Consider the following 16,993-nt stretch of genomic DNA (forward strand, 5'->3'; position numbering starts at 1 on the left):
AAGACAGGAAAAAAGAGACAGAGTGGGAAAAAAGAGACGGAAAAAAAGAGACAATGGAAAAAAAAGAGACAGTGGAAAAAAAAGGGACAGTGGGAAAAAAGACAGACCGAGTGAACCTGAAAATAAAGACGCCTGAAAACTAAACTCCTAAGCCTGAAAAAAAAAACTAAACCTGAAAAAAAAACACCTGAAAACTAAACTCCTAAGCCTGAAAAAAAAATGCCTGAAAACTAAACTCCTAAGCCTGGAAAAAATAGAATTAAAAAAAAAAGCGACACCTGAAGAAAACTATCCCTAAGCCACCACACCTAAGCGTAAACTCCAATTGCCTCGGACCTAAGCCAAATCTAACACCCCCCCCCCCCCCCCCAAAAAAAAAAAGAGTAATAAAAGCCATGGACACAGATAAAGCTTTATTGTGACACATCTTTATTCAGTTGGAGCAGCATTGAAAAATGGACAGGAAATGGATGGTAGGAGGGAAAACAGATTCTTTATTAGCCACCATTGGAAGGGGAGGGAGGGGCAGTATGGGTAGGAGTTTAGGCTGAAGTGATAGAGGTTGGGGTTTAGGCCTGGAATAAGTGCAAAACAGGAAGGACAGCCCAAACTGTTGAGGCTAATCTTACGCTTAGGCTATTGTAGAAAGTTTTAGAGAGAAGTGGGTAAGGATGATACTATATTTAAACTAGGGTGATTTGGTTCAGCATTTGTTAAGAATGAAATTAGTAGCTTCTATTGGTTAGGGATTGAGCGGTTGGTTGGATTTTTTTTTAGCACATTAGGGTTTATTGTTCCAAATTTGCTTAGTTTTGTGAAATTATGGTTATCAAAAGTCCTCCCTGATTTCCAGTTATTCAAGGTGCAACACAACAGAATCAAATGATCAGGATCGGATTTGAGAGCTGGCTGATGAGCTGATCATTTGATTTAGGTGTATTAAACCTTGAATAGATGCAAAACAGGAAGGACACTTGGACGTCGAGGGCGCGAGTATTTATTAGATCTGGAATTTATCTCGTTAGGCTAATCTTTAAGTTGTTAGGATATTATTGTCATTTTATCGAGAAGTGGGCAAGGATGATACTATATTTAAACTAGGGTGATTTGGTTCAGCATTTTCGTTAAGAATGAAATTAGTAGCTTCTATTGGTTAGGGATTGAGCGGTTGGTTGGATTTTTTTTTTTAGCACATTAGGGTTTATTGTTCCAAATTTGCTTAGTTATGTGAAATTATGGTTATCAAAAGTCCTCCCTGATTTCCAGTTATCCAAGGTGCAACACAACAGAATCAAATGATCAGGATCGTATTTGAGAGCTGATCGTTTGATTTAGGTGGATTAAACCTTGAATAGATGCAAAACTGGAAGGTCACTTGGACATATTACATATTGTCATTTTCAAAAGTGGGTAAGGTTTATATTTTTACTAATAATGCATTTTATTTATAAGCGTCTTTCAAAACCCTCAAGGACACTTTAACCCTAACCCTAACCCCTAACCCCTAACCCTAACCCTTTAGTAGGTGAGGTGTGTCATGATCTGGTTGACGACCAACGGGGGGCGCTGTCGCCCCCGCCTACACCTCACAGGTGCTGGTCGTCCCGATCAGATTGGCGACCAGCGGGTAGCGACGTCAGCCCTGCCTGCAGCCTCGCAGGTGTTGGTCGTTTAATCACTGACATTTAAAAGAACACCCGGCACGACCATTCGGTGCCGGTCCATTGTTTGTTTGCTGCTTGGTTGCAGCATGCATCGTGTACGTGTTTGTTTAACCTTGGCGGGCTGTTACTTTTGGTCTTCTTTTGCTACTTTGTATTTTTTCCATTCAGATCATTTTGATGTTTTACATTTTGTTCCTGCTGACTTTATTTTAATACAATTTGTCAAACAACCTCCTGCTCTCGCTTGCCTGCTTTTTGGTATCCGAACCCGCCATCACCACCTCGCAAACCGTGACAAGGTGATTTGAGGTTTTCAGAGTTTGTTTGATAATTTGAGGATACGTATTTTGAGTTTAGTGCGAGTAGTCGCTTGTATTTTAGAGTTAGTTTAGTTTGGGACATTAGGGTTTAGTGTTCCAAATTAGGTTACATTTTGTCAAGTCCTCCCTGATTTACAGTTATCCAAGGTGCAACACAACACAATCAAATGATCAGGATCGTATTTGAGAGCTGGCTGATGAGCTGATCGTTTGATTTAGGTGGATTAAACCTTGAATAGATACAAAACAGGAAGGTCACTTGGACATATTACATATTGTCATTTTCAAAAGTGGGTAAGGTTTATAATTTTACGAATAATGCATTTTATTTATAAGCGCCTTTCAAAACCCTCAAGGACACTTTAGTCAGGTGAGGTGATTTGAGGTTTTCGGAGTTTGGTTGATAACTTGAGGATACGTATTTTGAGTTTAGTGCGGGTAGTTGGTTGTATTTTAGAGTTTGTTTACTTTGGGACATTAGGGTTTAGTGTTCCAAATTAGGTTATATTTTGTCAAGTCCTCCCTGATTTCCAGTTGTCCAAGGTGCAACACAACACAATCAAATGATCAGGATCGTAATCGTAATTGAGAGCTGGCTGATGAGCTGATCATTTGATTTTGGTGTATTAAACCTTGAACAGATGCAAAACAGGAAGGACACATGGACGTCAAGGGCCCGAGTATTTATTAGATTGGGAATTTATCTCTTTAGGATAATCTTTACGTTGTTGCGATATTATTGTCATTTTATCGAGAAGTGGGTCAGGTTTATAATAATACATTTAATTTATAAGCGCCTTTCAAAACCCTCAAGGACACTATAGTCAGGATATTTTTTGCGGGTGAGCAGCGGCAGCCACACGCACCAGCGTTCACTCAACCCGGAATTGACAAAGTAAAATTCTAGAGATTTAAAGTGAGGTGATTTGGGGTGTTCGGAGTTTATGTTTGACAATTTGAGGATACGCATTTTGAGTTTAGTGCGAGTAGTCTGTTGTATTTTAGAGTTTGTTTAGTTTGGGACATTAGGGTTTAGTGTTCCAAATTAGGTTATATTTTGTCAAGTCCTCCCTGATTTCCAGTTGTCCAAGGTGCAACACAACAAAATCAAATGATCAGGATCGTATTTGAGAGCTGGCTGATGAGCTGATCGTTTGATTTAGGTGGATTAAACCTTGAATAGATGCAAAACAGGAAGGTCACTTGGACATATTACATATTGTCATTTTCAAAAGTGGGTAAGGTTTATAATTTTACTAATAATGCATTTTATTTATAAGCGCCTTTCAAAACCCTCAAGGACACTTTAGTCAGGTGAGGTGATTTGAGGTTTTCGGAGTTTGTTTGATAACTTTAGGATACGTATTTTGAGTTTAGTGCGGGTAGTTGGTTGTATTTTAGAGTTTGTTTACTTTGGGACATTAGGGTTTAGTGTTCCAAATTAGGTTATATTTTGTCAAGTCCTCCCTGATTTCCAGTTGTCCAAGGTGCAACACAACACAATCAAATGATCAGGATCGTAATCGTAATTGAGAGCTGGCTGATGAGCTGATCATTTGATTTTGGTGTATTAAACCTTGAACAGATGCAAAACAGGAAGGACACTTGGACGTCAAGGGCCCAAGTATTTATTAGATCTGGAATTTATCTCTTTAGGATAATCTTTACGTTGTTGCGATATTGTCATTTTATCAAGAAGTGGGTCAGGTTTATAATAATACATTTAATTTATAAGCGCCTTTCAAAACCCTCAAGGACACTATAGTCAGGATATTTTTTGCGGGTGAGCAGCGGCAGCCACACGCGCCAGCGTTCACTCAACCCGGAATTGACAAAGTAAAATTCTAGAGATTTAAAGTGAGGTGATTTGGGGTGTTCGGAGTTTATGTTTGACAATTTGAGGATACGCATTTTGAGTTTAGTGCGAGTAGTCTGTTGTATTTTAGGGTTTGTTTAGTTTGGGACATTAGGGTTTAGTGTTCCAAATTAGGTTATATTTTGTCAAGTCCTCCTTGATTTCCAGTTGTCCAAGGTGCAACACAACAGAATCAAATGATCAAGATCGTAATCGTAACTGAGAGCTGGCTGATGAGCTGATCGTTTGATTTAGGTGTATTAAACCTTGAATAGATGCAAAACAGGAAGGACACTTGGACGTCGAGGGCCCAAGTATTTAATATTTGATTTAATCTTTAATTTTTACGATATTAGTCATTTTAACGAGACGTGGGTAAGGTTTAGAGTGAGTTGGAGGTGATTTGGGAAGTTTATGTGTGACAATTTGAGGATTTGTAAGGGTATGTAAGTGTATTAGACCTGAATAACAGGAAAACAGAAAGGCCAGCTTGACAGAGGGCTGACTATTTTTGGAAGTATTGTGGCTAATCTTTGGCTTTTCTCTCCAAAAGTAGCCTGACTGGGGCACTTTACTCCCAGAGCATGTCATGCCTAGGTTTTTGATTAGAGGTTATGTGGAGGATTTAGGGATTATGGAGTCAAACCAGGATTAGAATTAATTTAACAGTTAGCAAGGTTTGGGTCACGTACTAGTGTTATGGTTTAGCTATCGGAGGTAGTATTGCGATATTAGTGTTAAAGGATTTTGATGATTTGAAGGGAGATGAGAAGGATTAGGATTTAGGATTGGTGGTGGCGATGATTTTGGGTGGGGCTGGAGCAGAAACCTGGGCAGAGACCAAAGAATATCTCGATGCTGACATTGCAACGCTTAATCACAAGTATGAAGTTTTTGAGGCCATGCCACAATTTACATACACCTGGAAGAGCTGCGCACTGCTTACATTCCCAAACAAAGCCAAGCACATCCACTGTCACCAGCGTGCATCTTGTTGATCATTCCATCAATCACGGTGAAGCTGCCCATCTGGCCAACAGCGCTGGGGGAGGGATAAACAGACTTGTTCATGATGATTGATGCACTACATGGTTAACATTGTAGATATTTATTGATTTCCAGGGGTTATACAGACCTGTGAAGAATGTAGGTAGGTCATCTCAGGAGTGGTGCTCAGCTCTTTCTGATGAATGCGAGTAGAGCTCAAGACCGACGTACATGAAACTGACAAATCTGTGTTCTTAATTTCCATGCTGCGTACCACAGCAACCTAGCTGCATAACAGTCAAACCGGTTAACCGGCTGCCTAATCAAACCCCTTAACTTTACCCAATCATGATTTTGTTTTATGTATTGTTTTTATTTTAAAGTGTACTTGGGTGTTCAGAAAGGCGCTTGTAAATTAAAGGTATTACTATTATAAATCTCCATGCCTGAATTCAACTCGAATTCAACTCGAATCCACGATCCATAAAAACAGGGGTGTCCCAACTTGGCACCCGACCGCTGTCCTTCCATAGTCCAAGTTCCCTAGGTGGGACACACCAGATTCAAACAATCAGCTCATCAGCCAGCATTTGAACGATCCTTATGGTTTGAAAGAGATGTGTTCATCCGGGGACAGCAAGAAAACAGACAGAACAGTGGCTATTGAGGGGCAAGCTTTGACATTCCCTGGTTTCTGGGTTTCCCGGATTACGAGATAGGTGGCCTTACTACCCACCTATTAAAAATGGCATTTTCTGTGTCGCTCTCTTGTTACTATTTATAATTGTATTTTATTTATTTATTCAAGTACCTATGCTTGTCTGACTGTAAAGTGTCCTTGAGAGCTTTGAAAGGCGCTTAAAATAAAATCTCTGACTACTCATTCATCAGGAAGAGCTGCACACCACCAACCACGTCCACTGTCGCCGGCGGGCATCTTCAGGATTACGTCAGTCTCGATGAAGCCGCCCCATTTGACCACCGGCGCTGGGGGAGGGATAAACAGACTTGTTCATGATGATTGAATGCACTACGGGGTTAACATTGTAGATATTTATTTTGATTTCGAGGGGTTATACAGACCTGTGCCGAATGTAGGTAGGTCATCTCAGCAGGAGTGGTGCTCAGCTCTTTCTGATGAATGCGAGTAGAGCTCAAGACCGACGTACATGAAACTGACAAATTCATCTGTATTCTTAATTTCCATGCTTCGTACCACAGCAACCTAGCTGCCTAACAGTCAAACCGGTTAACCGGCTGCCGAATCAAACCCCTTAACTTTACCCAATTATGATTTTATTGTTTTATGTATTGTTTTTATTTTAAAGTGTCCTTGGGTGTTCAGAAAGGCTCTTGTAAATTAAATGTATTATTATAAACCTCCTGTATAATGCCTGAATTCTACATTAAACCCAAAGCACACCCCAACTCGAATCCACGATCCATAAAAACAGGGGTGTCCCAACTTGGCACCTGACCGCTGTCCTTCCATAGTCCAACTTCCCTGGGTGGGACACACCAGATTCAAACAATCAGCTCATCAGCCAGCATTTGAACGATCCTGATTGTTTGAAAGAGATGTGCTCATCCGGGGACAGCAAGAAAACAGACAGAACAGTGGCCATTGAGGGGCAAGCTTCGACATTCCCTGGTTTCTGGGTTTCCCGGATTACGAGATAGGTGGCCTTACTACCCATCTATTTAAAACTGCATTTTCTGTCTGGCTCTCTTGTTAACATTTATAATTGTATTTTATGCATCATATTTATGAATGCATTATTTATTTATTTATTTATTAGAGTACCTATGCTTGACTGTGACTGTAAAGTGTCCTTGAGAGCTTTGAAAGGTGCTTAAAATAAAATATATTACTCATTCATCAGGAAGAGCTGCGCACCGCCAACCACGTCCACTTTGTCACCGGCGGGCATCTTTTTCAGCATTCCGTCAGTATCGATGAAGCTGCCAATCTGAACACCGGCGCTGGGGGAGGCATAAACAGACGGATTCATGATAATTGAATGCACAATGAATTATACTGACCTGCACTGAATATTGGAAACTCACCTCCCTCCAGCAATGGGTCAAACACACTGTATGCCTGCAGCCAGCATTAACGTCTCCTGGAACATCAAGAAAAACAGGACGGCGGTCATTGAGGATCAGGTTTGGACATTCCCTGGTTTCAGGGGTTTGCAGATTAAGCGTTTGGTGGCGTTACTCATTCATCAGGAAGGGCTCCACACCGCCAACCACGTCCACTTTCTGTCACCAGTGGGCATATTGTTTATCATTCTGTCGGTCTTGATGAAGCTGCCCATCTGACCACCGGCACTGGGGGAGGCATAAACATCAGTCATGTCAACATTGATTTAATAAACTACCGGGGTTAACATTGTAGATATTTATTTTGATTTCTAGGGGTTATACAGACCTGTGCCGAATGTAGGAGTGGTGCTCAGCTCTTTCTGATGAATGCAAGTAGAGCTCAAGACCTCTACGTACATGAAATTGACAGATCCATCTGTGTTCTTAATTTCCATGCTGCGTACCACAGCAACCTAGCTGCCTAACAGTCAAACCGGTTAACCGGCTGTCTAATCAAACTTCGAACCGCTTAACTTTACCCAATCATGATTTTATTGTAAAGTGTCCTTGGATTTTCAGAAAGGCGCTTGTAATGTTAAATGTATTATAAACCTCTGGTATTATGCCTTAATTCTACATTAAACCCAAAGCACACCCCAACTCGAATCCGGGATCCATAAAAACAGCGGATGTCCCAACTTGGCACTCGACCGCTGTCCTTCCATAGTCCAACTTCCCTAGGTGGGACACACCAGATTCAAACAATCAGCTCATCAGCCAACATTTGAACGATCCTGATTGTTTGAATGAGATGTGTTCATCCTGGGACAGCAAGAAAACCGACAGGACAGTGGCCATCGAGGGGCAAGATTTGAGATTCCTTGGTTTCTGGGGTTCGCGGATTACGAGATAGGTGGCCTTACTACCCACCTATTTAAAATTGCATTTTCTGTGTTGCTCTCTTGTTACCATGTATAATTGTATTTTATTTATTTATTATATTTAATTAATTTATTAGTTTATTTTATTTATGTATGTATTTGTTTTTTATTTACTTATTTTAGTACCCATGCTTGTTTGTGACTGTAAAGTGTTCTTGAGAGCTTTGAAAGGCGCTTAAAATAAAATCTATGACTACTCATTCATCAGGAAGAGCTGCACACCGCCAACCACATCCACTTTGTCGCCAGCGGGCATCTTGTTCAGCATTCCGTCAGTATCGATGAAGCTGCCCATCAACACCGGCGCTGGGGGAGGCATAAACAGACGTATTTATGATGATTGAATGCACAATGAATTATACTGACCTGCAATGAACATTGGAAATTCACCTCCCTCCAGCAATGGGTCAAACATGCCGGATGCCTGCAGCCAGCATTAACGTCTCCTGGAACATCAAGAAAAACAGGACGGCGGTCATTGAGGATCAGGTTTGGACATTCCCTGATTTCAGGGGTTTGCAGATTAAGCGTTCGGTGGCGTTACTTATTCATCAGGAAGGTCTCGACACAGCCAACCACGCCCACTTTCTGTCGCCGGTGGGCATATTGTTTATCATTCCGTCGGTCTTGATGAAGCTGCCCATCCGACCACCGGCGCTGGGGGAGGCATAAACGTCAGTCATGTCAACATTTATTTAATAAACTACGGGGGTTAACATTGTAGATATTTATTTTGATTTCTAGGGGTTATACAGACCTGTGCCGAATGTAGGAGTGGTGTTCAGCTCTTTCTGATGAATGCAAGTAGAGCTTAAGACCTCTACGTACATGAAATTGACAGATCCATCTGGGTTCTTAATTTCCATGCTGCGTACCACAGCAACCTAGCTGTCTAACAGTTAAACCGGTTAACCGGCTGTCTAATCAAACCTCGAACCCCTTAACTTAACTCAATCATGATTTTATTGTAAAGTGTCCTTGGATTTTCAGAAAGGCGCTTGTAATTTTAAATGTATTATTATAAACCTCCGGTATTATGCCTTAATTCTACATTAAACCCAAAGCACACCCCAACTCGAATCTGGGATCCATAAAAACAGGGTGTGTCCCAACTTGGCACTCAACCGCTGCCCTTCCATAGTCCAACTTCCCTGGGTGGGACACACCAGATTCAAACAATCAGCTCATCAGCCAGCATTTGAACGATCCTGATTGTTTGAATGAGATGTGTTCATCCTGGGACAGCAAGAAAACGGACAGGACAGTGGCCATTGAGGGGCAAGCTTTGAAACTCCCTGGTGATAGAGTGTTTATGCACATTAGTAAACATATTACGTTATTTCATGTTTAGATTAGTAAACACATGTTATTTCATGTTTAGCTTAGTATACATTATGATTAGTGCACGTTTAATTTCAGTCTAATTTAGTTATATAAAATTATCAGTCTTATTAGTTCAATAGTCGTTGCAAAGAAGCAACAGCTCCAACGACAATCTAAGACCCTCCCAACACTGAGTTGTTCGTAACCGATTGGACAGGAAGATCGACTTGTCCGCAACTGATTGGACAACAGATCGCCACTGTGCATGTTTAAAAACTCGTCAGAGCGGGAGCTCTCTCTCTTTGTTCTATCTTTGTCCGTGTGCTCATGTCTTCGTCCCACCGAGACGAGAAGTGCTTTTTCTGTCTCATTAGCATAAAGTAGTTTTTTGTTCACCATCTATCGTCGTTGCTGATATTTTTATCAAGTGAACTTCAGACAATACCGAACCAGGAAAGACGAACAAGAATTTAATCCGAACACCTGGTTTCTGGGGTTCGCGGATTACGAGATAGGTGGCCTAACTACCCACCTATTTAAAATTGCATTTTCTGTGTCGCTCTCTTGTTACCATGTATAATTATAATTTATGTATTTATTCAAGTACCTAAGCTTGTGTGTGACTGTAAAGTGTCTTTCAGAGCTTTGAAAGGCGCTTAAAATGAAATCTATTACTACTCATTCATCAGGAAGAGCTGCACACCGCCAACCACATCCACTTTCTGTCACCGGCGGGCATCTTGTTCAGCATTCCGTCAGTCTCGAAGCTGCCCATCTGAACACCAGCACTGGGGTCGGCATAACCAGACTTATTCATGACAATTTTATGCACAATGAATTATATTGACCTGCACTGAATATTGGAAACTCACCTCACCCCAGCAATGAGTCAAACATGCCATATGCCTGCAGCCAGCAATAAGGTGATCGTGGAACATCAAGAAAACAGACAGGACGGCGGTGATTGAGGACCAGGTTTGGACATTCCTTGGTCACAGGGGTTCGCAGATTAAGAGTTAGGTGGTGTTACTCATCAGGAAAAGCTGCACACTGCCAACCACGTCCACTTTGCCACCAGCGGGCATCTTGTTCAGCTTTCCGTCAGTCGTGATCAAGCGGCTCATCTGAACACCGGCGCTCGGGGAGGCATAAACAACAGTCAAGTCAACATTGATTTAATGAACTATGGGGGCTAACATTGAAGATAAATAGTTTGATTTCTAGGAGTTATACGGACCTGCGCCGAATGTCGATAGATCATCTCAGCAGGACTGGTGCTCAGCTCTTGCTGATGAATGCGAGTAGAGCTCGAAACCTCTACGTACATGAAACTGACAAATCCATCTGTGTTCTAAATTTCCATGCTGCGTATCACAACAACCTAGCTGCCTAACCGGCTGCCTCATCAAAACTCGAACCCCTTAACTTTACCCAATCATGATTTTATTGTAAAGTGTCCTTGGGTGTTCAGAAAGGCGCGTGTAAATTAAATGTATTATTATAAACCTCCGGTATAATGCCTGAATTCTACATTAAACCCAAAGCACACCCCAACTCGAATCCGGGACCCCTAAAAACAGTGGGTGTCCCAACTTGGCACTCGACCGTGGTTCCTTCCATAGTCCAGCTTCTCTGGGTGGGACAGACCAGATTCAAACAATCAGCTCATCAGCCAGCATTTGAACGATCCTGATGGTTTGAAAGAGATGTGTTCATCCTGGGACAGCAAGAAAACAGACAGGACAATGGCCATTGATGGGCAAGCTTTGACATTCCCTGTCAGTAGGTAGGTTGGTCATCTCAGCAGGAGTAGCGCTCAGCTCTTGCTGATCAATGCGGGTAGAGCTCAAAACCTCTGCGTACATGAAGGATACAAATCCATCTGCGTTCTTAATTTCCATGCTGTGTACCACAACAACCTAGCCGCCTAACAGTCAAACCGGTTAACCGGCGGCCTAATCAAACCTCGAACAACTTTACCCAAACCTCCGGTATAATGCCTGAATTCTACATTCAACCCAAAGCACACCCCAACTCGAATCTGGGACCCTTAAAAACTGGGGGGGGGGGGGGGGGGTCCAACTTGCATTCGACCGCTGTCCTTCCATAGTCCAGCTTCCCTGGGTGGGACGCACCTGATTCAGACAATAAGCTCATCAGCCAGCATTTGAACGATCCTGATTGAATGAGATGTGTTCATCCGAGGAAGGTAAGAAAACAGACAGGATGGTGGCCATTGAGGGGCAAGCTTGGACATTCCCTAGTTTCTGCGGTTCACGGATTACGAGTTCATTGGCGTTACTACCCATCTATTTAAAATTGCATTTTCTGTGTAGCTCTCTCTTGTTACCATTTATAATTGTATTCTATTTGCGATTTTATTTATGTATTTAGTTATGCATTTATTTATGTATGTATTGTACCGATGCTTATCTGTGACTGTAAAGTGAGCTGCACATTGACCATGTCCCACTTTGTCACCATTAAGCGTCTTGTTGGACGCCATCACTGGGGGAGCCATAAACAGTCATTAAATGTATTGGTTTAATGCACATGGTTAAAACGTTCAATATTAACTGATTTTTTTTTCAGGTGATACAGACCTGCACTGCACGTTGGGAGCTCATCGCATGTCACTTATGGGTCAGAGATACCACATCAATCTGCTCCTAGATTACTTGAAGGTAAACAAGAATTTGTGGCACTATTTATGTATGGAACCTATGCTTGTCTGTGACTGTAAAGTGTCCTTGAGAGCTTTGAAAGGCGCTTAATAAAATCTATTACTACTCATTTATCAGGAAGAGCTGCACACCGTCAACCACATCCACTTTCTGTCGCCGGCAGGCATCTTGTTCAGCATTCCATCAGTCTCAATGAAGCTGCCCATCTGAACACCGGCGCTGGGGGAGGCATAAACAGACATATTGATGATTGAATGCACAATGACAAATGATTGAATGCATGTTGGGAGCTCATCGCACGTCACCTATGGGTCAGAGACGTCACATAAATCTGCTCCAAGATTACTTTAAGGTAAACGAGAATTTGGGGCACTCAAAAAAATGTGGCTGGTTGAAGTAGATCTGTTGCTAGCATTTGGATGAGGGTAGACGTGTCCAGCTCAGCGGTTAAATGGCCACTTTTCTTTGTTTTCCAGCTTTCCTGGGTCAAACTTACCTGATTCAGATGATCAGCTCATCAGCCAGCATGAAAACGATCCCAATTTGAATGAGATGTGGTGCTTCCTGGGATAGCAACAAAAAAAAAAGAAAGGACAGCGGACATTAAAGGCCAAGTTTGGACACCTCTGGTTTTCCGGGTTAAACTAGTAGTTATGAATCGTCAAATGTGCACAAAGGGCTTTTCAAAAACAACAGAGTTCTTTGAATGAATAATGCCAATTTAAAGTGAATTCAAACTCAATTAAACGACCTTTAAAATTACAAATGGAAAGGAGGGATGCAATGGTGCGGCCTTCCCACTAGTCAACTCGCCGCCATGCTTTAAGGACAGGCCCGCCAGTAGGAAACGCCGCTGCTTTGATCCTATCACACAAAAAAAAGGTTACCAAGTCTCAAAATCAAAACTGGAAGACAATAATCAAATACGAAGCAGCAAATGTCCCCATTGTGGGATGATTAAAGGCTTTCTGATTCTGATACAAATTATTTGAGATGCCTGACTAGCTCAATGGCTAACAGGGCGAGCATGACACAAATTGTACACACACCCTTGTTTTTTCCTTTGCTCACGTAATCACAATGGCCGAATCATTTTACAATACAAGATAGTTAATTTAAAGAGCCATCTGTTGAGAAAACACTCCCCATAAAATGCAATCGACAGTACTGGTGTCACGGTTTGCCAGGTGGTGATTGTCCGGTTAAACTTCGTTTGTCTTTCAGTGATGGTGACGGATCCCAAAATAAGCAGCCAGGATGGAGCATGTATTTGACACATTGGATTCAAATAAAGTCTGCAGGAACAATTCCTCAAACACCAAAGTCATCTGAAAAGAAGAGGACAAATTGTCGACGCCGAATGGTGTGCCGGGAGTCCTTTGAACTGCCACTGATTGAAACCACCTCCACCTGTGCAGCTGCAGGTGCTGCCAACGGCGTCACTCATTGGTCGCCAACCACAATGTGACAACTGGCCGTCTAGTTAGAACTCATCTTCATTTGACTGCAATATGTTTTGTTCATTGTAAAAGAATAGTAGCCTTTTATTGAGGTTCAAGAGCCTTAAATCATAAATTTGGACCTAAATATGCAGGATTGAGTGTAATATAATAGCAACAATACATCATAAGATTTAAAAATTACAAATAACACCAAGGGGGACGAAAATATTTTGTAAAAACTCTGCCGTTGTTGCCAAAATTACTTTAAATAACAATTTCAATGAAATGTAATTGAAATTGGACTTCAATGTAAATGCACACATAAAAAAATCAAATGTCAAACCTAAGCATCATTTTATTAGGTATTAACACAAGGTTGAATATTAATATGAGGCAATTAGCAGGTGGCAAACAAATGGTTCAATGCCTTTGATGTGGCTGCTGTGGGCCCACTCGGCCTTGTTTGGTGAGGCCGTGAAGCGCATAAATCCACAGCGAACAAGCAAAAACGCCTTGAAAAAGACAAGTGGGGCATCGTTCAAGGACAGGCCAGCCAATAGAAAACGTCGTTGCTCTGATACTATCATCCAATATCAAGTTAACTGCGGACAACGCCCCATGTGATCATTTTGTGGGCTCCGCCATGTCATGCATCAGCCGGCAAGTGCGAGTACACTCAGGCTTGGGTTTGATGAGGACGCCGAATTACACCAGAACATGGGGCGCTTAGCGCCGACATTTATGCCAACAAATTTGAAATCCAATTTGTGAAGCGTATCCGCGTTGACGTCACATGACAGGAAGAACGCGAGAGCCCGCGTCAAAGAAATCGACGGTGCAGGAGTGAAAACGCATTTCAAGACAAAAAGGGAAAACACGTGAAAGGTAGACGTCATCTGAAAACACACAGCGAACACGCCCGCCGTTGATGAAGGCGACAAAAAAATGACGTTCGACAGGCCCGCCAATCGTAGCGTGTTCAGAGGACTTTGCATGGGCCCTGCTTTTTGATGACAGGATGCTACTACGCGGCGTCTCCGCTGGAGGGCATCACATGCGGGAGGGACGTCAGAGAATGACGCTTTTGTTTTTTTCGGGACTGAGACTTTTCATGGCGTTGTGAACGTCATGGCCTTATCATAAGAAGAATACGTTTGAACTCCAAGCGCCTTTCAAAACTCTCAAGGACACTTTACAGTCTCGGGATTTTATTGTGCGGGTGAGCAATGGCAGCCAACCCGGAAGTAACACAGCAGCAAAGTTATGAAAGGAAAGAAAAAACTAAACAATAGCAAATGTGACAACACAAAGACACAGAGAGTCATTGAGTCTTCAGCACCTACTTGACTTGAATCCTTTCAATTCGTCAAAGTGAACAAAAGATTAAAAAGAGATGCGTGAGTCGACTCGATTCACCGACAAGTGTTTTTGCCTCGAGACGCGTCTCATCTTGGCGTTATCGTGGATGACATCGAACGCTTCAATCGATATCATGCTCGTGGATAGCAGTGGCCATTGAAACGAACACGAGAAGATAAAAATAAACGAGGATGGCTTTGGAACAACTTGTTGGTCTTCATCACGACTCATTTAAAAATTCATCTGTTGACAATACACTCACCGTATAATTCATCTTAATTTTACAGCAATGTGGTGTTTTGTGAATTGAAAAAAAAAAGAATAGTTTAATTACGAATTTAGAACCTTAAAATTCGGACCTAAATACAGTAAAGTCTCATTATATCGATATCGGATATATCGATAGTCCCGGTTATATCAATACTATTTCTATGCACGCACGGAGAAAATTACATGCAAACGGGGTCGGATATATCGATAGTCCCGGTTATATCGATATTTTTTCGGACTCCCTTGAATATCGATATAACGAGACTTTACTGTATTCAGGATTATAATATAATAGCAACAATGCATCGTCTTCTTTTCCTTTGGGCTTTACCCTCTTCAGCTTTAAAAATGTTCACAAAAAAAAACACCAAGGGGAACGAAAATGTTTTGGAAAAACTCTGCAGTGGCTGCAATAATTATTTTAAATAACAATTTCAATAAAATACTTCAATTTGACTTCAATGAAAAGGTTTCTTCAGCCGTCACAGACGTATTTGACTTCAATGTTAAATACACGTAACAAAATAAAATGGCAAAACAAAGGATCATTTGATTGCAGATTAACACAAGGTTGAATATTAAAAGAAGGCCCAAATTGCTCAATGCCTTTGACGTGGCTGCTGTGGGCCCACTCGGCCTTGTTTGGTGATCCCGCGAAGCACAGAAATCCACAGTGAACACACAGACAGACAGCAAAAGCCAATCAATCCATAGTATTGATAGAACTTTGTCAACTGACTTACTTTGGCAGGTGTTGGTTCAACAGGGTGCGATGGCAGGGCGTGTCCACCAGAGAGCGATGACGTGCCTTGCTCCCAATTGATTCGGCGGGGAGTTTCCCAATCCATTGTTGAATACACCTGGATTTTCATTTGATGTACTTTGACCGCTGTTGATTCGACGATGTGCGCTGGCACAACATTCAAAGGGAAAACAAACATGCATCCCAACATCCATTATCCCATTCAAATTTACAAACAAGGGCCACCTTTTTTATTTTATTGATTTGGATGATTTTATTTTGAAATCTAACATCGGATCAGAACGACAGTCCGATTGTTCGATACCTGAAGTGGTTTGGTGTGCCTTCTACCTGGTCTGGTTGCGGGGAGGGTTTTTTTTAAATGATGTAAAATTGTCATTTTTGATTGAGCGTTTATCATAATAATAATAATAATAATAATAATAATAATAATAATAATATAGACGAAAATGTTTCTTCAGCCGTCATCTGTACTTGTTGATGAAGACGCTGGAGAGACTCGTCCTCGCCCACCTTCAGAAGTTCTCTGACGACTCAGCTATTGTCGGCCTCATTACAGAGGGAGATGATAGGGAGTACAGGGGACTGACAAAGGACTTTGTGGACTGGTGCCAGCAGAATCACATCCAGATCAACACCAGGAAAACCAAGGAGATGGTAATGGATTTCTGCAGGAAACAATCCTCACCTGCACCGTTGAACATCCAGGGTTCGGACATTGAGAGGGTGACCTCCTACAAGTACCTGGGTGTTACTCTCAACAATAAGCTGGACAACAAACACGGATGCCCTAATCAAAAAGGGACAGAGTCGCCTCTTCCTACTCAGGAAACTGAGGTCTTTTGGGGTTAAGTGATTATTCCTAAAGACTTTCTATGACTCTGTGGTGGCTTCAGCCATCCACTATGGAATTGTCTGCTGGTCAGGCAGCATCACCACCCGGGACAGGAAAAGACTGGAGCGCCTTGTCAAGAGGGCAAGTTCTGTCCTGGGCTGCCAGCTGGACTCTCTGGCGGAGGTGGGCAACAGACGGACGCTTGCTAAACTAAAGGCTATAATGGACAGTCCCTCCCACCCCCTCCTGCCCGCCCTGACAGCACTGGGTAGCTCCTTTACCCAGAGACTATTACACCCGTGTTGCGCTCTCCACTATAGTAAGGGAGATAGGGTGTTGTGGGATCCAGAAAAAAACCACAAGACAAGCAATGTGATACGTCTTGACTCAACAGTGGTTTACTTCGAATGCCCCGATCTAATGCAAACGTATGCGCACAACAATTTCCGGTCCAACGATCTA

The 16,993-nt window shown here is 42.1% G+C and overlaps 1 long non-coding RNA gene and 1 pseudogene across 4 annotated transcripts; one reads left to right on the top strand and one right to left on the bottom strand.

Moving 5' to 3' along the window:
* LOC148901024 (uncharacterized) overlaps positions 1 to 114 on the top strand; it is a 1,226-nt pseudogene extending 1,112 nt beyond the window's left edge.
* A 4,410-nt stretch (positions 115 to 4,524) lies between these two features.
* Positions 4,525 to 13,051, bottom strand: LOC148901025 (uncharacterized). Of its 4 annotated transcripts, none has more exons than XR_016118084.1 (8): positions 12,614 to 13,051; positions 12,359 to 12,426; positions 7,048 to 8,161; positions 6,894 to 6,949; positions 6,699 to 6,809; positions 5,910 to 5,960; positions 4,762 to 4,881; positions 4,525 to 4,668 (listed from the first exon to the last, which is right to left on the bottom strand). It is a non-coding gene; the product is annotated as an uncharacterized LOC148901025 (long non-coding RNA). The 4 variants fall into 4 exon arrangements; XR_016118082.1 differs by having other exon boundaries at positions 5,910 to 6,001; XR_016118083.1 differs by having other exon boundaries at positions 4,552 to 4,668; positions 4,786 to 4,881; positions 5,910 to 6,001.
* Positions 13,052 to 16,993: the final 3,942 nt, after the last annotated feature.

Source organism: Hippocampus bargibanti, linkage group LG02 (assembly GCF_051943395.1).
Source record: "Hippocampus bargibanti isolate YZ-2025 linkage group LG02, ASM5194339v1, whole genome shotgun sequence".
NCBI classification, from domain to species: Eukaryota; Metazoa; Chordata; class Actinopteri; order Syngnathiformes; family Syngnathidae; genus Hippocampus; species Hippocampus bargibanti.